General features: G+C 34.3%; 1 long non-coding RNA gene and 1 pseudogene across 1 annotated transcript; both read right to left on the bottom strand.

Annotated features, from left to right (window-relative positions):
• Positions 1–8332: 8332 nt before the first annotated feature.
• LOC111736766 lies at positions 8333–8451 on the bottom strand (annotated as a pseudogene).
• Positions 8452–14333: 5882 nt separating this feature from the next.
• On the bottom strand, positions 14334–16864 carry LOC111729816. The gene is made up of 3 exons (XR_002776460.1): positions 16746–16864; positions 16449–16539; positions 14334–14773 (listed from the first exon to the last, which is right to left on the bottom strand). It is a non-coding gene; the product is annotated as an uncharacterized LOC111729816 (long non-coding RNA).
• Positions 16865–22859: the final 5995 nt, after the last annotated feature.

A 22859-nucleotide genomic window follows, 5' to 3' on the forward strand; every position in this document is an offset into this window, starting at 1 on the left:
TAAAGAAACTCAAATACTAGAGTAAATGAGTCATTGAAGAAAATGTCTGAAAATAATGTATAAAATTATGGGGATAGGAGTATGACAGCACATAAAAGTTTTTGTCCCAAAAAGACACAACAAATTTTGTGGCAGAGCATTTCTTCTGTAACAGTGGCATTAAGATTTTGCCTCTTAAATTGAAGTTGCGGGTATTGTTTTAGAGTCAGTGTTATCTGGCCAGAATATCATTACTCCCAGAATTTTGAGCAACCATCTCTAGGTAGCTTTTTCAGTCAAGCTGCCATGTATGGACAGCTTATGTGCAAAAGATATATTAGAGTAGCTGCTTGTGGTATTTTTAAAAATAGAAACAGGAAGTATGGGGAGGATACATATAGCTGTCCTTATCAGATAAACACATAAGCTGAACAGTTCCTTCAAAAATTTCTTAAATTAAAAAAAAATGTATTTCTGCCTATTGTTGAGAATAATCTTAGCATGTCTTACAGTAAAGATAATATCGATAATGATTTCACCTCTAATGATTTATACTTATATTTGTACGATGTTGCCAAAATCACGTCATTTGTTTTTATTCCTTCTTAATAAAACATGTCAAAGCTATATCTGTATTTCACAAATAAATCTATTTCAGTATTATTTTCATTGTTTATTTCATTAATAAAATATGAGAAAAAGAATATATAGATAATTTAATAATTTTTATGAAATTTTAAGCTTATTCATTGTTCTAAATAAGAAGCTAAACTTATTAAAACTTATTTGAAATCAATTTGGTATTGGTTTTTGTACCAAAAAGTGTGTGGACATGAAATACAAGAGTAGTTGTTAAACCTTATGACACATAAAAACAATTTAAAGAACTTGCTAAACTGTGAATTACCAACTCCCAGTAATAAGGAATTCTGATTTAGGAGAACCAGGATATGGCTCTATAATCTTCACCATTAAAAAACAACCCAGATAGTTGGATATATGTTTCCCAGTGCAGAGGCTAGTTTGGTATGAAGGTGGTACAAGAGCAAGATGCTGGTGATGCAGGACCCTATCTACAGCGATGGCCCCCATAAAAGGCTTTTGGAGGGAAGAGCAAGTAGGGCCTCAGAAGGAGACCTGTCACTCACTGTCACTCATTGTCTCCCTTTAGCACTTAAATAATTGTGGAAGATGGTCCTGACTGCCAGAGGAGGTGGGTATTGCTGGTGCATTTCTTTCCAGAGTTGGAGTGGCTGTCCAGTGGGCCTGATCATATCTATCAATCTCTATATATACTTTTTAAAAGAGCGGTCTTAGGTTCAGCGAAGCTGAGCAGAAAGTACAGAGAATTTTCATATACCGCCTGGCCCCACACATGCACAGCCTTCTCCTCCATCAGTGATATCCTACACCAGAGCAGTACATTTGTTACAATCAGTGAACCAACAATGACACATCGTTATCAACCAAAGTCCATAGTTTACAGTAGGATTTACTTTTACTGTAGTCTATGACAAATGTATAGTAACATATATCCTTTATTATAATAATGTACAGAAAATTTTACTGACCTAAAGATCTCCTGTGCTTCACCTCTTATTCATCATTCTCTACTCCAAAATTCCTGTCAACCACTGATCTTTTTACTGTCTCCATAGTTTTACCTTTTCCAGAATGTCATATAGCTGGAACCATACAGTATGTAGACTTTTCAGATTCTTTTTAGCACTGAATAATATTTTAGTGTCTATATGTGCCACAGTTTATGTATCCAATCACCTACTGAAGCAATCTTGACTGTTTCCAAATTTTAGCAATTATAACTAAAGTTGCTATAATCATCTGTATGCAGGTTTTTGTGTAGACATCATTTTTCAACTCATTTGAGCAAATACCAAGGAATGTGATTGTTGGATTGTACAGTAAGAGTATGATTAGTTTTCTAAGAAACTCCCAAAATGTCTTCCAAAGCGGCTGCTCCATTTTCTTTCCCATCGACAGTGAATGAGGATTTCTGTTGCTACACATCCTCTCCAGCACTTAGTGTGCTCAGTGTTTCAGATTTTGTTCATTCTAATAGGTTTCTGGTGGTTTCTCATTGTCTTAACTTGCAATTTCCTAGTGACATATGATGCTGATCATCTTTTCATATGTTTATTTGCCATCTGTGCATCTTCTTGTTAAGGTCTTTGGCTTTTTTTTTTTTATCGGTTTGTCATCTTATTGTTGAGTTTTAAGTATTCTTTGTATAGTTTAGATAACAATCCTTCATCAGATAAGTCTTTTGCAAATATTTTCTTTCAGTCTGTGGCTTGCCTTCTCATTCTGTTAGCAGTCATATCATTTATAGCACTTATTTGTTATTATGTTTGCTGCTACATTAGACTGTGGGCTTCTTTTGGGTGAAGATTATGTCACAGTCCTCTAGTTTCCTAGCCCAGTGCTTGGCACATAGTAGAATTAAATAATATTTAAGGAATGAGTGATTGTGTTTGTGAAATGAACCATCTACTTTCTTGCTACTTAAAGCATGGCCCTCATAAGCATCCCCTGGCAGTTATTAGAAATGTAGACTTTCAGACTATACTTACTAAATAACAATTTACATTTTCAAAAGATCTCTCAAATGATTTATAAAGCTGTGATTCACTTAGCCTTTATGACCCCACATCCCCCCGCAAGGAGTTGGATATGGTAGAAAATGAAATTACTCATTTGGAAAGTTCTATTTTGGGCAGGAACAGGAAGGGCCTCACCACCCAGCCCAGAAAGTAAAACTGGAAAGTAAAAAAGAAAACATTATTACTTTACAGAATGTTTTGTAAGAACACAGGAACTGAAAATCCTGTGCTAGAAATCAAATATAGGTTCTAAAGCGAGTTCTGGGGACTGATCTTTAAAATCAGGCCCTTTTCTGAAGTTAGTCAGGGTAAACATTCTATGGAATCTACTTTATTTGCAGACAATCTATATCCACATACTAAACACCTACCACTTTGCTAAGTTCTGAGGTGACATGATTAGGAAAATCCCATTCCTACCTATCACTGATTACAGTACAGATGAAGAGGTAAAAACTAAACAAAACATTACAATCTGATGGTTGAATTCCATCATGGATATAGGTGCAAGTGCTATGGAAACACCATAACTGTATGTTCTTCTGCCTATAAAGACCATATTATATTCACTTTATTAGATCCGTGGTCCTGAGACACCGTTTGGGGTTTTGAGAGAGCTTAATTAATCACAGCCCTTTGCCTTTACAGGTTCTTAACCAATTGAAACATAAAGGAGCCAGAGTGGAGAAAATACTAATATTAATAGGAAAGGTGAATTGGCAAGCATTGTTTGGGTCCAAAGACAAAATTAGTTTCTTACCAATCTCTCCACCTAAATACTGCTTGACTTTGGGACCCATTTACAGGAAGAGTTAGGTCTAAAGAGAAATATTCAACCAGACACTTGGGAGATGTTAGTCTACCTGAAACCTTAACTGCAAATTAATGAGGGCCAGGGATGTTATGACAGCTTCCTTTGATTTTAATGCAATGACTCCTTCTCATGGTGTGGATAAAAAGAGGCTCTGCCCATCTTCACCGGTCAGTTAAATCAATCCCCTTTCTGTAAGGAGAAGTCTGAAAGAGGGTAGATCAGCAGAAGATCCTCTTTCAGAGTAAGATTAAAGTAAGAATGTGAGGAAAACAAAAGAATAATTTCTTCCTAATTTGGTGAGTACTTGATGAATTTTAAATTACTGAAATGAATGAATTAAAAAGAGCAACTACTTCTTTCAGGGACATCAGAGAGAGTCAATCGTACTTTCTCTTAGAGTGGGAAAGGGTAGCAGTGAATTCTAAGTGGAGAAAAAGGCCTTTCAAAAAAACATGGCACATTTTGAGAATGGCCAGAAAGCCAGTAGTTGTTGCGTAGGTTACGTGGAAGGAATGGCAGTATACAAGTACAATCTTAGTTGTAATTATTTAAATATCATGTAAACAGTTACAAAGTGCTTTCCTGTATATTATACAAAACATCTTATATACTGCAAAAGATCTATTGGAACTTTTTTATCTTTATTCTTCATGGCTAAGTCATGCATAATTAACATGCAGATATAGCCATATATTTTCTTTTTATTTTAGACATTATCATTATAAACTTATCCAAGTCTTAATGAAGTTAAACAATTGATAAATAATTTTATTTGGGGTTAAAAAAAGGAGGGTCAGGACTGAATTTCATCAAATCCTATAATGCAATAAACAGATTTTAAAAAGTTAGAAACCTCCAACCTTTTCAAGCTACTTTAAAATGGTTCCAAATCGAACAACCATAGATTACATTGTTTTTCAAACTTTGGGAGTTTGTGTTTTCTTTGAATGATACTCTATGTAGAGATTGGACCATATAGAATATCAAAATTTATTTGAGTGGTATCACTGTATATATCTCAGTTATATCTAAGTTAAAAAGTACAAATTAAATAATATGATAGTGAATCTATAATATAGTGATTCCTCACAATGTAATGAAATGTGTCTGAAATAGGAAATATATGCATAAATATAAAACATTTGAAATGCTATTTTTATTTAAAAGATAATAAATTGATTAAAGAAAAAAATTGCGTAATGTGGATTTTATAAAATATGTAGAAGTAAAATGTGTGGCAGGAATAGCCCAAAGAATGGGAATGTAGTAAATGGAAGTATAATAATACAGCATGTAGACTGTGGTAAGTTAAGGATGTAAACTGAAATCCCTAGAGCAATCACTAATTATTTTTAAAATTTTTCAATTACAGTTGACATTCAACATCATTTTATATCAGTTTCAGGTGTACAGCATAATGGTTAGACATTATATAATTTACGAAGTGATTCTCCCGATTAATCTAGTGCCCACCTGGCATTATACATACCATTATAACATTATTGACCATACTTTACATCCCTGTGATTATTTTGTAATTACCAATTTGTACTTCTTAATCTCTTTACCTTTTTCACCCAGCCCCCCAACCACCCTTAGATGTGACAACCATCAGTTTGTTCTTTGTATTTATGAGTCTGTTTCTGTTTCACTTTTTTATTTTTTTGTCTTTTAGAAATAACTATTTTTTAAAAAACTGAATTATAGCTAAATAGCCAATAAATGAGATTAAAAAGAGAATATTAAATACTCAAGAAAAACCAGGAAAGGAAAAAAATGGACAGAAAACATATGGGGCAAATAAAAAAGCAAGTATTAAGGTAATAAATTTAAATTCAAACATATAAATAATTTCATTAAATGTAAATGAACTATAGATTCCAATTAATACTCAGAAATTATCAGATTGAAAAAAAGGCAATAGTGTACTATATACAGTTTATAAGAGATGCACTTTAAATATAAATATACAGATAGGTTAAAAGTAAAAGGGGAGAAAAAATATATCACACAAATATCAATCACAAAAAAAGCTGAAAAGACTATTTTAATATTGAAGTAGAACTCAAGAAAAGTTTGTTAGAGATCAAGGACATTTCACAGTAATGCAACAGTCAATCTCTCAAGAAAAATGATAATTCTAAATGTATTTGTATTTAATAACAGAGTTTCAAAATACATAAAACAAAAAAACCCCTGAGAGATATAAGGAAAGTAATAGATAAGACCATAATTTAAATCCCAGTTGAGAACCTCTGGGATAGACAATAGATGAATGGAACAGAAAAAAGAGCCAAACAGTAGACTCACACATTTATGAAAAAATTTTTTTTACAAAGGCCCCAAAGCTGTTCTAGAGAAAGAAATGTTTTTAATAAACATTGCTGGAACATTAGATAGGTATACGGAAAAAATAAACATCGATCCCTACCCCATACCACATATAAGAAGTAATTCAAGATAGATCAAGACTTAGGAGTAAAAGCTGAAACTATAAAGCTTCTAAAATAAAATCTCTTTATGATCAAGAGTTTTTAGATATGACACTAAGAGCACTAATCACAAAAGAAAAAAAAGATAAATTGGACTTCATTAAAATTTGAAATTTCTGCTCATTACAAGATACTGTTAGCAAAATGTTTGGACAAGCCATTGACTAGGAGAAAATGTTTGCATTGCAACTATATGACAAATAATTTATACTCAGACTATTTAAAGAACAACCCAGTTTAAAAAATGGTAAAATACTTGAACAAACACCTCTCAAGAAAAAGATATACAAATAAATAAATACATGAAAAAAGTACACAAAATAATGAATCGCTAAGAAAACAAAAGTTAAAATCACAATGAAATATTACTACATATCTACTACAATGGATAAACAGATAAAATTAAGTATACTGATAACACTAAATGTTGGCAGGTAGGTGGAGCGACTAGAACTCATATGTTGCTGGTAAGGTTGTTCAATGAACACTGAAAAGAGAGTTCAGCATTTTCTTATAGTTAGACACACCTATTCTATATTTAGCAATTCCACTTCTAGATATTTACCTGAGAAATAAAAACTTGTACAGATACTTGTATGAGAATGTTCTTTGCAGCTTTATTTATATATTCAATGTTTATCGACAGGACAATAAATAAGAAAACTGTAGTATATTTTATACAATAGAATATTACTCAGCAATAAAAAAATGCACTGCTGTTACACAACAATATAAGATGTAACTAAAGAACATTATACTGGGTGAAAAATTAAAAAAGATTGTAATTTCTTTACAATTCATTATATGAAGCTCTACAACAGGGAAAATGAATCATTGGAGGAAAAAAAATCAGTTGCCTTGTGGTGAGTATATGGAGGAATTGACTGGGAAGGGTCACAAAGGAATTTTTCAAATAATGAAAATATTCTGTATCTTGACAGGATGATACCCTCTGTAGCCTTGAACATTCTGTTCCCTTTGTTTGCTCCATGCTTTTCACCATTTTGCACTTGGATAATTCCCATTCATTTAAGACAATTCAATTGTCGCTTTCTTTGTAAGTTCTTCCATAGATTCTCCAGCAGTATTATTTATACTCCATGCTACATTTTATCAGAATTTTATATTACAATTATTTCTTCATGTTCTGAGAGTATTCTGGCCCATTCATCCACGCACATCTTGAGGGCAGGAATTGTATACTTCATCTATATGTACTCATTGCCAAAAACAGCGCCTGGCATATATTAAAAACTCAATGAACATTTTTATTATTTTTTTTTAATTTATTTATTTTAATTAGTTTCAAGTACACAATACTTTGGTTAGACATCTATATAGTATGTAAAATGATCCCCACAATTATTTCCTCCCTCTTCTGACCCTCCACCTAGCCAACATATTCATGCTAATTGCATTCCCTGTGCTGTGCTCCCCATTTGCGTCAATGAACATTTTAAAAAATAAATGTTGTACATAAGAATCCATTAATGATTTATAATTTAATTAAATTGATATTACAATTTTTAAAATTCAGGTATAATCTGGTTTAACTAATTTTTCAATATAATCTACCTTTATTTTCTAGTACCAAGGATATGGAATTCTTACTCATACTCAGTGGTATTCCATGCCTGAGTTCCTATTTCTACTTTATATATCCACTATCTCGATGTTCAAAGCTTGTTTATAGATTTACTTCTGATTATTCAGTTAAAATCTGACCACACAGACTTTCCAGACTAGATTCTGCCTTAATCTTGACTAAAGATCCTTTTGTCTCCCCTTAAGTCAATGTCCTAGTCCTATTTCACTCTCCAGACTTATGTCCCCACAAATCTACTCCCAAGTTAACACATTCATCTTTGTATGTGTTGGGAAGAAGCTGATTCAAGATGTTAAGTATGGGCTATGCCTCTAACTGGCAGAGATGCCTGGAATGACCTCGGGAAAGTTAAGAAAACAAATGCAATATATATGTAAATATAAATGTATATAATAAATATACTTGAAAACAATTAAAGACCAAGATATTACTAGACCTCCTATATTTCCAATAATAGCAAGACTATGGTGGGCTTTAAGTGCCAGGCTATCAGATTTGGAATATATTTAGTAGACATTGGGGGAGCTGTCAAATAGTTTGTGAACAAGGCATTTACCTCAGCTTCTCCGGGTACCAATTTTTCACATGAAAAATGAAGATCAAGGTATACAAAAATTGGCTATAGAGCTACACTTCTCCTTATTGTGACCATGACAATCATTTATAAACACAGTAATCTATATGACATTCTAAGAAGCCACTTCTGTTTATTTTTTTTTTAATTTAATTTTTTTTTAGGTGAGGCAACCCTTGGTTGATCTCACAGATTGCAAAGACCTCGTCAGCTTACAATCTCTTATTTTTTATTTTTTATTTTTTACGCCTACTGCCCCTGGTCTTCCTAGGTGGTCTCCTATCCAAGTACTAACCAGGTCCAACCCTGCTTAGCTTCCAAGATCAGACGAGATCGGGCTTGTTCAGGGTAGCATGGCTGTAGTAAAAGTTACTTCTGCTGATGAGAGTTTACCTTCAAGACAAAACCCATATGCCATACCAGGGCTGGCACCCTGATCATAGCCTCCAGAGCTATGAGAAATAAAACTTTATTGTTTATAAACCACCCAGTTTATGGAATTTTGTTATAGCAACCTGACTGGACTAACACAAGATGTTTCATATAGAACTCTTATCTCCATTAAAGTGTACATGTTCAATAATGGGAAGTGACATGTTTCTCTCTCTCTTCTCTCTCTCTCATATCCCTCCCACACACACCACATAAGAAGAGAAGTGAAAACTGATCATTTAAAAGAGTTGTGTTTTGGGGTGGTTCCATAGAGTAGTGATTAGCACATCTGCTTTACACGCAGAAGGTCCTAGGTTCATGCCCCAGTGGAGCCATGGTCCATATCCCAGGTGCACCAGGCTCTGGGTACCAATTTTTTACGCCTACTGCCTCTGGTCTTCCTAGGTGGTCTCCTATCCAAGTACTAACCAGGTCCAACCCTGCTTAGCTTCCAAGATCACTTGGCCCCATGTGTACACTGCCAGCATGTGGAAGGAGATGCCCCACCTTCAGAGATCCAGTTCTTAAGGGGAAATGGCAACATCCATAGGAGAGGGGTGGAAGTGGTGGGGGCGTGTATTAAAGAGGGGGGAAAAATGTCTGTATAAGTAACTTAATAAGTACTTCAATAAATTTGATTGGCTTTAATAGTAACGCACACAAAACTCAAAAACAAAAACATCACCACCACTACCTATTAGTATTTTTATTAGTTTGGCATTACATTCATAGATTAATTTAGGAGAAGAGATTTTATAATAATTTTCTTATTTTGTCATTTCTTTTTAATCTTTCTAATTTTGTTTTCTTTGCTGTTTAAATTTTCAAAATTCTACATAGTTAAAATAATTTTAAAATATTACATGATTTAAACATTTAATTGTATATATCATCTATCATTATAAAGTCCTCATCATTATGCATATTACCTCCAATGTAATTCATTAATAACCAAGCATTAAGAAACTTGCACCTCAGTCATGTAGATCTTTCTCCTCAATCTTATAACAAAAAGTAGAATTTGTTTTTATCTTCAGGGACCTCTCATTTAAAATTTTCCACCTTTTTTTCTCTTAACTATGATATAGCAATGGACTAATGACAATAAGTCATGATCATACTTGATATAGTGGCTTTCATTTGATATATTTAAAATAGTATGGGAGATCTTAGCTATGCCTATCAAAGGCTTTAACACAGTTAAACATCTATAGCTAGACTTTAATTAAACATTTTTTACTAGCAAAAATGGCTTTTTTTTTTTGCTACACAAGCACACACATCATTATTTGTATACATACGTGAGACACTTATACTTGCAAACACACATGTAATAACAATCTTGAATATAAGTTTTTGCTGAATGTTACACCTACATGTTACACATATAACACACACATAACTCAAATATATACATACACGTATAATAAATAAGTAGACAATTACAAATTGAAGTATTAGTATATTTTAAATATGAATTAATATTTAAAATTTATTTACCTTTACCTGGATTTTTTCATACTGTCAAATCTTCATTTTAAGATAACATTCCCATTAAAAACAAAAGGCATGATAAGACACATTTTCCTAACACTTAAATATTAAATTTTACATCCCAAATATGACAACTACTTGCTAGCACTTATATAACTCTTAGGGAGTTAAATAAGTATTTAATATAATCCTTTTTTTCTATGACAAGTATTCAAATTTTATTACTAAAATATTTTTCTAATTGAATAGGTTGAATTTTTTCCAAAGCACCTTTAAATGTATATAAACTGATTTTTTTAATTCTGTCAATGTTGCTATACCATTTAAAGTCCTGAAAGCCTTCATAAGAGGAATGTTCCATAATTTTAAAAAATGAGTTAATATAGTTTAGGTTCTGAAAACACGATTTTATACCTATAAACATAAAAGCCTGGTCTTGGCCCTTTTATTATTAATGATATGGCTTTTTATCTTTAAGAATACCCTTGGGTTTACAAAAGATGAAATGGAGCTGACTTCATGCTCTCTATGAAGTGGTCCATACACCTAGTTCAACCACATTCCCAGAATATAGCGGTGAGAGAAATTAGGAAATAAATGGAAGGTTGACCAACTTATATCAAAGAAGAACTTGATAAATTTCAGAATCATAAGACTAAATTTTTATTAATAGATCAGATCTGCTAATACTAGAATATTAACCACTATATTTATAATATATGGATAATGAAGAGACATGAATTATTGCCATTGCTCTCATAGAGATTTGTGTAATGTTGCTACTAATCTATGAAAACTTGAAACACCATTCCAGCATTTCCAATGGTATGTATGGCTCAACATTTTTTTGACGGATGGGATTTTCTGGTTTATATATAATAGGAAAAGCATTTCTAACATATCCTTAAATAATTAAGGATAATTAAATTATAATTAAAATCACATGCTATAATTGAAATTTATATGCATATATGAATCACATATCTATATCTCATTTTATATATCACATTTCTGATTAGGTGCTGCCATTTAATATTAATATTTTGAGAAGTTCATCAACCTATTGTTGAAATTATATTCTTCTAGTTTAGTAGAACTATAATGCTCTCATGGTTAATTTGATGTTTACCTTGACTGGGCCACAGGTTGCCTAGATACTTGGTCAAATGTTGGGTGTTTCTGTGAGGATGTTTGTGGATTAGATTAACATTTAAGTTGGTAGACCGAGTTAGGCAGACTGACATCCTTTCAGACTCAATCTGAAATACTGGCTCTTCTTGAGTCTCTAGCCTTCCAGCCTTTGTACTAGAGCTACACCTTTGGCTCTCCTATTTATCAGACTTTCAGATTCAGACTGGAGCTATCACCTCTCTTTTGTTTTATACATATTATGTCTTTAAAATTTTTTATATTGTTATTTTTTTCAATTATAGTTGATATTGCATATATTATATCTTTAAAAAGATTCTCAAACCTTTAAACCAAAGCAATCAGCTTAAAGTCAACTCTTGGGGTAGATGAAACATTGAAATTATATATTAAAGAATTTTCTGACTAGTTTCTTTGGTTAGTGGTGTCCAGAACCTGCAGCGTGAGCTTTATCCTGGGAATCATTTATTTGCAATATAAGGTGCATTGATGACTGCTCATTCATTGTTATTTTTCATTGCTATGATCTTAACTTCAGCATTTTTGAAACATAATTTGCCAAATAGCTATGATTCAACTATGAAGGGGGCAAAAGTTTTATAGAAAATTTTACAGAAAATTTTATTTCCCAATTAATTCAGGGGAGGACGCGTTTGATATATGAAATACTCTGAAACAACCAAGAAAATTTAAGAATAGGAATTAAATGATGAATAAATGCACAGGACTCAGAATATGAGAAATTATACAACTATTAGAGAAGAAAGGAGCAAAATACTTGCTAGGATTTTAAAAGATTGGGACAATATGGTGATTAATTTCATGTGTCATTTTGTCTAGGCTGTGGTACCCAGATATTTGGTCAAACATCATTCTAGAAATTCTGCGGAGATATTTTCTAGATGAATTTAACATATAAATCAGTAGACTTTGAGTTAAGCAGGTTGTCCTCCATAATTGAGGGTGGGCCTCATCCAATCTTAAGAGAAAAAGACCGACCTCCCCAAAATAAGAAGGATTCCACTACCAGATGGCCTTTGAATTAGAATTGCAACATCGACTTTTCCCTGGGTCTCCACGCTTTTAGCCGACCCTAAAAAGTTTGGATTTGCCAGCCTTCACCACCATGTGAGCCAATTACTTAAAATCAATCAACCTTTCTCTCTTTTTATAGAACAAAACATATGTAGATATTTGTATATCTCCAATTGTATCTGTTTCTCTGAGGATTCTGATTAATACAGGAAAACTTTAAAAAACAAATCATTTGGTCATTTTAACAGTTTATTGTTAAAAAGAAAAACACTCAATATTGGTACATTATTTCTGAAGCTGAAAGATTAAAATCTCTGATTTTTTTTTTTTTTTAGGCTCTATCCAACTGTAATGCATTGTCAATAACCCTAAAAACTATTCTGTCAGTTATATAAATAGATTTACTTTCGCTTATTCTTTCAGTCAAAAAAGGCATTAAGTATTATTTAATTCTCCTAAGAACTCATTTTTGCCTGAGCTGAGAAGTTTTATTGGTTGCTTCTTTCCTGGCTTTACTCTTTTCCTTTTGTGTTTGAGAATCAAGCTGTAATTAGAACTCAATTTGCCCTAATAATCCTAAGGAAGTAAAAATAGAGTGAGCCAAACAAACCTGAAAGCTGAAACCGCTTCCATAAATTATGATGGGTATTTACCAGAAAAGAAGCAATCATTCCCTGAGAAATCTGAAAGTATTTGAGGATCTTACACACAATTCCCACAGTAATAATGACCTTTTTTTTTTTTTTTTTTTGCCAGTAGAACTGTGAATCCTTAAAACATTTCCTCAGTACTCCATGTATTTCTTCATTTATGCAACAAAATTATACTGGTTTTCAACTGAGAATAAAGTAGAAAGATGTGTAAAACATGTTCTCTACATTTAAGAAGATTGGAGTCCAAGAGAAGACAGACGTGAAGATAAATTAATACAAGAGCACTAGAGGTCTAGTGATACAGGTGTGTATAGTATGTATCATGTACATATTGGAGATCATTTTCTCATCTTTATACAGAAACAAAGACAAGCTGGCTCCAGATTTCATTCCAAGATCCCCTCTGATTAGGCACTGGCAATGATTATTCAAAAGGAATGGCTGTTAAAAAGTTCAGATTATATAATCCTCGTGACAATTTTTCTGCCACCAAAATTTTAAATTCTGCTCTAACTGGAGAGCTCCCACACTTAACCATATGCTTCGCTTACTAAATCTATGTGCACCCACTTGTCTGAGAAGACCCAGAGTGTAGTGTATTTTACAAAGTAAACCATCAACTTCCCTCATATTACACACCTGTCACTTCATCAACAACGTTTCTAAACCATTTTTAGTTTCCTCTTTAATACATATTTGTCTATTTCTCAAACACATAATTGACTTGAGAACTGGTTTCTCTGATAGCTTTAGTAATATTTGATATGGTATAGACTGTGCACAAAGGCTATAGGGGATTGATATGTCATTTTAGGTCTTGTTAATAATTTCTTTTCAATCTCAGTTTCAGAGTCCAGCCAAGCATAGAGGCATTCTCATGGAATGAAACTGGTATACGTTTACTGTTTCCTCACAGAAATATTTTAATTTGTCAACATGTTGTCATAATCTAATAAGATTAGATTATACTTGATAACCATTGAGAACAAGTTAGAATGCCACACTCATGATATCATGAGAATTGCCTCCTTAGAGGATTCTCAAGAGGCCCTACGGGCTATATTCACATTTATGATAAGTGGTGGCTGATAACAAGCTAAAATTCAAGGCCCAGTCTAATCTGGGAATTATGTGGGTGGGAACAACTAGCAACAATTCTCAAAGTGTGAAAAATAAATTATCTCACAGAGACCTTGCTAATAAACAAGAGTATCAGAGGCAAGCAGGACTGGCTGCTCTGGTTTGGGAAAATCATATTCCTTATCTAGAAATCTTGTTGAACCCAATTCACAAATTGCCAAAAGAAATCTGAATTTTAATGAGTTTCTGAGCAGAAACAATGGCTTAAAATTTTACAAAGGGAGTGGCACGGGTAGTCTCATTCTGCTGAGATGGTCTTAGAAGTGTCTATGACCACAAAAGCTGCAAGCACGTTGCAGCTTTTGGCAGAAATCAAATACTTCACTCAATGGATACCTCTTAGGTTTTGAACTTAAAACTGCGCATTTGAAAAACAACTGCTAGGCTTGTTATTTGGCCTTATTCAAAACTGCACTCACCAAAAAAGTATCAACTAATTTGAAGCCAGTAATATAGATCATGTCTTGGGTGATACCAGAGAGACTACCCAGTAGGGAAGAACTAGCCCAGCAGACTCTTTCATAAAGTGGAAGCGGTGTGATCAAGATCATGCCAAAGGGAGATGTCTGGGAGGTGTCCAGCACATACAGAAACAAGTTGATTTATTGCCTATAGGGACAATGACAGAGGACTCTGAGGATCTTCTTAGCCCCATCACTGTCTGACTGAACCTTATGATTTTTCTCCCAGCTGAGGCAAGGCCTGGTTTACTGGCTTTGTTCACTGTTCACTGTTTGGAGTTCCCAGATTGAAGGCCACATTTCTGTGTGAAAATCAGCAGCACCTGGAAGAGGATAAGCCGTAAGGGAAGAGGTCAACACAAACTGCACAATGCACAGTGCAGGTTCTGTCTGTTCAACATTGGAAGTGTTGTAAAACTCCTACCATCAGGTAGTCATTTGGATACTTACAAACCCTGTGGCTGCAGCCAGTGACCTTGCTAAAAGGTCTCATGACCTCACAAATTAAGATAAAGAGCATCCTTGTATGAGGAGCTCGGTTTTATGATTTCCTGCAGAAACTTTGAAAATTAAAGTGAGCCATAACCATCAAAAAACCTCAGTTTCTGACTCAGAAGACTAAGGCAGTTGCCTTTGTCATATCCCTGGCTAGAAGCTCCCTGGGCCCCTGAAATCAATAGGCATGAAGGAGCTTGAGTCCTTCATTAAAGGGCTTACAGATGACACATTCCTTTTGTACTTTCCAACTAATGTGATAAGAAACTACATCTTTGTCTATAAGAAAGAAATCCTTTGAAATGGCTTGGGTAAGATTGCATGAGGGCAAGGGCCTGTGCATAGCTGGGAAATAGACTGTATTCTATTATTACTGTTAGTTCCAGGGGTGTATATTGTACATCTTAAACTTACACAATGTTATATGTCAATTGTATCTTAATAAAATTAGGAAAAAAAAATTTAAATACTATGAATTCTTCCTGGAGGTAGAGCCAAGAAGAATCTATTAGCATAACTGCTGTTCTTAACAGCTATGTGGATAAATGGTACATCTGCTGAGCCACAAAATTCAGCCATGGAGGTAATAATTGAAATCAGTGAGAGATCACAAAAGAAGGAAAGGACACTTACAAAGGGGTAACAATATCAGGGAGGAGAGCAATCATGCTATTTCCATTACAGCATCAAGAGAATGATGCTCTTAGCTATCTCAAAGTTAGCACTGGCTAGTATGGGGAGGATTTAATGCATAGATTCCTTTGTTAAACAACAAAAAAAAAGTAAAGTAAAACTTTCCTGGAAGCCACTCAACAAAATTCCTCATGGCTGATGGCACAAATAAGCCCCATGGCTGTTACTAGGTACAAGGGAGCTGAGGGAACTCAACTGCTTCTTTAGTTGAAAGCATTAAGGAAAAAAAGGGAGTTGAAATGGCTGTGGATTTATCCCATTAACAGCATCTTCCACAAGGGGCGTGGCAGGGTTGTGGTCAGATTTTTTTTTTTTTTTTTTTTGAATGGTCATTGTATCTGCATAGTAAAAGAAGGAAAAGAAAAGACAAATTCTGGACCAGGGACAGCAGTTAGCAGGCTGTTGTGAGAGGAGAAGGGATGAGGCTGGTATTAAACCGGTGGTGATAGGCATTGAGGAGTAGGTACTATATGAGTGATAAAATGGAACTATACTTTGTCACTAGATAGAAGGGATTAGGAAGGGGGAGAAATGACACTGAACGGGGTGAGTATTGACGCTAATGGAAGAGGAGAATGTCACGGATGGAGGTGATTCATTTGGTTTTCTGTGCCTATCTAATTCCTTGTATTTTTTTATCTTCTACTTTTTAATACTTTAAAAATTTTTGGACCATATTGTTCTAAAGTAAAGTAAAATGGGTCTGAAATGTTATGACAAACGCAACATTTATTATAATCCCAAACCTTATAACAGTGTCAGGGGAATCCACATGCAGATTTTATGATTACAAAGCTCATAGTTACTTACAGAATTTCTGTTTCAATCATCCAACTTGCTATATCCCAGAAGAAACTTCTAATGGCCAAATGAGATACTTTTGGGAAAAATCCTTTGTAATCTGCAAAATGTTATTAGGCACTTGCACACTATTATAAGAAATCATTTTGGAAAGATTACTGTCTAATAGGGGAAACACAATCTGATTCTTATATTTATGAAAATGGAAATAAATTTTGACTCCATTTGACAGGGAACATTAAGTATGAAACACTTCTAATTTTCTATCCCTTCCTCACACCTTCCTATGATGCGTGATATGTATACCTGGTGAATTGGTGAGCCGAAATTAACTTCTGGGTTGGCTCTCACTTTGGATCAGCCTGGCTGCAGACAGACTCATTCTAGTCTGTTTTCTTATGCCTAGTGGCAGTGGAGCTTGTTTGGTCTCTGTAGGGGAAGTTGAAATGTGGGAGGGTTAGTTTAAGGCTACACTGAAGTATTTAAGTCTATATAGTGAAGTATTTAAGTCTACAGTGAAGGAAATCATAGTGCGTGCATATTTAAGCTACATGTTCCAATCCAAGTTTTGGTCGTAATATATTGATATTTTGATTCTCAGTCATCTAGCTAGGAGTCTAATTCTCTAACTGTCCATATCACAAGAGAAAGGAAGAATATTTATTGGTAGCAGCAGATCCCAACACTATCCATTAAAATCATCTCCAGTGAAGATTCTCAGAATCTTACCCAATAATTTGCTTCAAATACAAATATGTTTCTTCTTTCTAATGCTTCCCTCTTTTCCAGGAGCTTCTAATAAGAGTATCCATCCAATACTAAATATGGAGAACACTGCTGTCATCCATGAGAGTGAAAATTGCCTGAAATAATTCACATTCCAATTATATCTGAGAGAGAAAGGAGAAATGCCACTTCTCGATATTCTTAGCTTCAAGATGTTAGGTGTATCCTTAAAGGTGTATCTTTATATCTTTAGATATAAAGAATTATATCTAAGCTTCAAAATACATAAACTTTACATTAATATGTCTTAACCATGTCAAATGGTCTGTGTCTGTTGAGCGGCTCACATCATGGTAGAGACTCACAGGATTCTGTTGCCTCAATAAGTTTTTGTTTCATAAGAGAATAAAATTTATGTTTCTAAGGTATTCCTTGTCTCTCTGCTCCCACTTTTTAATTATAGAATCTCACTTTTCTTCAGGTGCTAGGCCAATCACACTTGGAGCATAAGGGCTATTTTCATAGGAAACACAATTTAAAAATTCAAGACTGAGGCAAAAGTTTGGCTCAGTATCAAAGTCCTTATAGCTGATGGGCCCTGGAGCTGCTTACTGTTTTTTGCTTTTCTCTGGTTCAAAGTCCTTGACTGGATTTCCATTTCCTGCAGTCTTGAATTCTGGGTGGCAGAAGGTGCATTATTGTGCTTCTGTGTCTTCCAAGATCCTGGTGTTTAGTATTTCTTAAGAGCAGTTTCTATGTTAAGTTTGTCTTTCTAGCTCTGTGTCTGCCTGAGTGTTTATTAAAGTGAATTAAGTGAATCATGGTGTGCTCAGATTCAAAGTTCTGCCAAGCAGAAAAGATCCATCAAAATCCAGGCCATGAAAGAATAAGGATTAATATCAAGAAAGTCTAGCCCCTAATTTTTTTCAAAACATTTTTGCATTTTCAAATATACAGAAAAATTGAGAAGATTTTAAAGTTAGCAGCCATATACCCACTACCTAGATTCTACTACTAAAATCTTAAGAATTATTGTTTTTTCTTTCTGTTGAGATATAATTCACATAGCATAAAATTCACCATTTGAAAGTGTACAATTAAGTGGCTTTTAGTGCGTTCACAACGTTGTACAATTATCACCATTATCTAATTCTAGAACATTTTCATCACTCCAAAAAGGAAATTACATACCCATTAGTAGTCATTCTGCTCCTGGCAAACACTAATCTAATTTCTATCTCTATGGATTTGCCTATTCTGCACATTTCATATAAATGGAATTATATAATATATGACCTTTTCCAAATAGCTTCTTTCACTTGGCATAATGTTGTTTTCAAGGTTTATCCATGCTGTAGCATGTATCATTCCTTTTTGTGGATGAATAATATTATATTGTATGGTGGGACATTGTGATACATAATCAATATTTATTTGGTCTTTATCTGCATTTCTGGCACAGAGCTCCCAAAACCCTTGGAATTTTCTAAGTGTTGAGAGTGATCAAGGTATCTTTTATTATGGTAATGAAGTGACTTTTGGAAATCGCCTAAGGATGGGGACTGGATGCTGGTAGGAGCCAACCAAATGGTTAGAGAATTGGAATTTTAGTCCCACTCCCTGATTCCTGATTTCCAGAGTTGGAGAGGGGCTTGAGGTTAAATTAGTCACCAATAGCCAATAACTTAGCTAATTATGTCTATGTAATGAAACCTTCATAAAAACCTAAAAGGACCTCTTTAGGGCCACTTTTTTGAATAGTTTCCGCACTGGAGAATCAGAATGTTTCCAAATGCCACCATGCCAGTCCCCAATCTCCATGAGGACAGAAGCTCTTTTGTTCCAGACCTCACCCTGTATATACCTCTTCATCTGGATGTTGATTCGTGTTGTTTAACTTTCATTGTAATCAACTGATAATCTAGTGAGTAAATGGGTTTCCCTGAGTTCTAGGAGCTGCTCTAGCAAATTAATCAAACCCAAGGAGGGAGACACAGGAACTTCTGATTTACAGCCAGTCAGTCAAAAACACAGATAACAACCTGAGCTTTTGACCAGTGTCTGAAATGGAGGGCGGTCTTGTGGAACTAAGTTTTTACTTGTGGAATATGATTCTATATCCAGGTAGATAGTATCAAAATTGAGTTGAATTCTCAGACACTCTGCTAGTATCCAAGAATTGCTTGTTATTGTGGGGAAGCCTACTCACATTAGAATTAGGTCCAGGAAACCCCGTTTATATAGATATGTTAGGTAGCTAGTCAGACATGAGTGACAGGGGGGACAAAGAAATAGGGGTTCAGCCCAGAGACTACCCAAAGAACACTCTACTGGTAGTTAAAGAATTCCTCTTGCATCCCCAGAGACAAAGGAAAGAAGGGTCGTAATCTTACCTAGCCTAATCTGGCTACAGATGCCTGAACAGAAGGTACTATCAACCTAAGTTTCATTATAATACTATATTTATGACTGGAAGTTCATGAATCTAATTATAACAGGCTGAATTCTGGGTAAGTACATATGCACTAAGCAAAGAGTTATATAGCAGCCAAGTGTTAATCAAAATGACCTCATTTGCCAATCACCTAAGAACCCCTTTGTAATTACCCATCACAGCCCTAAATATAATATAAACCTCTCCTTCCCCAGGGGTATGTATCCTTATTTCCACATGGTTAGCCAGTTTAGGCTTGACCCATCTTCTACCTCAGAATGTGCTTTTAATAAGCAAATATTTCTTCTATTCACTGAGTTGAAATTCATTTTCTCATCAGTGATAAGGACCTAGAGGTGTGTGTGTCTGTGTGTGTGTGTGTGTGTGTGTGTGTGTTATTGGAACTCCAATCATAGCAATGGTTAACAGATATATCACATTTTGTTTATCCATTCATCAGTTAGTAGACATTTGGGTTGTGTCTTAGTTCAGACTGTTATAACAAAAATACCGTAAACCGGGTGACTTTATTAGGTAGTTAGTTAGGCATGAGTGACGTAGAGAACAAAGATATAGAGGCCCAGCCTAGAGACCACCCAGAGAACAACCTATTGGTAGTCAGAGAATCACTCTTGTATTCCCTAGACAAAGGATAGGAAGGCCATAATTTATAGTTTATCTAATCCAGCCACAGATGCCTGCGCAGAAGGTACTATTCTAATCTGCCCACAATCTAATGATCATTATACTGTCATTGTAATACTATATTTATGCCTGGAAGTTTATGAATCTAATTGTAACAGACTGAATTCTAGGTAAGCACATGCACAGTAGGCAAAGGGTTATATAGCAGCCAACTGTCAATCAAAATGACTTCACGAGCCCATCACCTAGGAATGCCTTTGGAACCACTCGTCATGGCCTAAATATAAGCAGACCTTCCCATTTCTGTGTTGTTACAGCTCTCTTCCCTGAAAAACTGCTCCTCTCTTGAGGCATACTTTGTCTTATCTCTTCACTTCCCAAATTCCACAGGGCCGCAGCCTTCCTTAGCGTGGCCCATCTCTTTCTAAAATGTACTTCCAAAAAATCTTACTTTTTCTAAATCTCGTCAATCTGTAATTCTTTGCTCTATTGGTGGAGAAGAACTGAGGGACAACACACTACACATAACACCACCGTCCTCCTCCCTCATGCCGCTGGGGCAATGCCAGATTTCACATCACCCCAGTGGTAACAACTTGAACATTTATTTCTCACAGTTCTGGAGGCTGGGAAGTTCATGATCAAAATACAGCAGATTTGGTGTCTGGTAAGAGTTGGCTTCCTGGTTCATAGACAGCTATCCTCTCTCTATGTCCTCACATTGAGAAAGGGGTGAGAAAGCTCCCTGGGATTTCTTTCTAAGGGTACTAATCCCATTTATGAGGATTCCACTCTCATGACCTAATCGCTTCCCATAGGTCCTACCTCTTAATACCATTACATTTCAACATACAAATTTGATGGGAGAGACACAAATATTTAGTCCATGACAGTTTGTTTCCACTTTTTGGCTATGCGAATAATGTGGTTCTGAGTGTTTTGGCCCTAAGCATCTTTGCCATAAACATCTTTGCTGCAAGCATTTATTTGTGGCATAAGGGAGGAGGACGGTGGTGTTATGTGTAGTGTGTTGTAAATGCCTCAAATATTTTCATAGCAGAACTAATTGGCCATATGGTGATTTTGCCATAAAAGACAAAATAACAAAAAGTAAAAGAGGGACATTAAAAAAAATCATAAAACATAATAAATAAATAAAATTTAAAAGACTTTATTGCAAAAATGAAACTACATTGTCTTTGAAATCTTTTGTTCATAGTATTATACTTTTTTATTTTTTGCTTATTTATTCCTCTCCATGGTTCAGCATCACACTTTTTCTTTTTTTGCTACAATTATTCCTTCACTAACAGAGGTATCAATTTCCAACTAAAGAATCAATAATTAATGCTCTTGAAGACTGTTGTGAATTAGTAGTTTTCTCTTTTATATTGCCATAGCTTGGTAAACTTTTGGTTTTGCCAGATGGGAGGGATGACTGCTCACTGAAGGATTTGTATGTTGATATGTTATCATTTTCTAGTACAGTATACAATCTGGCTTTACACATAACTTTGCAATCAAGCTTTATACGAAGTTGTTATTATTCTCTCTTTTAAGACCACCTCTACTATTTGTCACTGTATTAACCATTATGAGGGCTAAAATTTTACAGTATAAAAATGGAAATACTGTGAGAATTTTGTCAATGGAGAAATGAAACCAAACTGACAACTAGCTTGAATTTATTAAGTCTGCCAAGTGTAAACCAAACTGTCAACCACTTACTTTATCTTTTATGGGAAAATTGGCTTATGGCCAATTAGTTGTGCAGTGAAAATGTTTGTGGCAATAATGCTTGCTGCAAAGATGTTAACCACAAAGATGCTTATGTGAAAATAATACTACTATCAACATTTGTTACCATAAACCTTTTACTATACTTACATTATCATATATCTATTTGAACAATAATCCATTTATTTTACTGGTAGATTTCAAGAAAAATTGCAGATATCAGTATACTTCCAACTAATTACTTAAATTTGCATGTCATTCACTAGATGTCAATATTTGTTTAAAATTTATCTTTTTGTGTAAAGTTTACATGAAATGAAATGCACAAATCTCATATGTACACTTGCCGAGTTTTGAAAAATGCACTTAGCTGGGTAACCCAAACTCGTATCAAGATATGGAGCATTACTATCACCTCAGAAAGTCTCCTTGTGCCTCCTCCAAATCATATGCCCAACCCCCATAGATAACAGCTATTTGATTTTTTTTTCCACCATAAATACTATTAAATAGTATATACATGAACTTTTTAAAATGAGTTTCTGTCTAAATGGAGTAATATAACATTTGTTTTTGATGTACTTATTGATTTGATTAACATTATTCGTTACCTCCTATTTCCTATTTTACATTTAACCTGTTGTGGTTGTTTTTTCACCTTTCCAATCTTTTTCCCCTTTTTCTCTTAACTTATTTAAATATTTCATATTCTCATTCTATTCTCTAAAGGTTAATTTTTTCATCTTATGTAATTAAATGTATATTTTTTCTAACAATCGATGTCTAAGTCTAATTAGTAATTATATCCTTCAATTGAACAAGATGAGAAAATTGATACATTTAAAAACCTCTGCTCCCTTCCTAAACCTCTCTATATT

Source organism: Pteropus vampyrus, unplaced genomic scaffold, assembly GCF_000151845.1.
Source record: "Pteropus vampyrus isolate Shadow unplaced genomic scaffold, Pvam_2.0 Scaffold1, whole genome shotgun sequence".
NCBI lineage: Eukaryota > Metazoa > Chordata > Mammalia > Chiroptera > Pteropodidae > Pteropus > Pteropus vampyrus.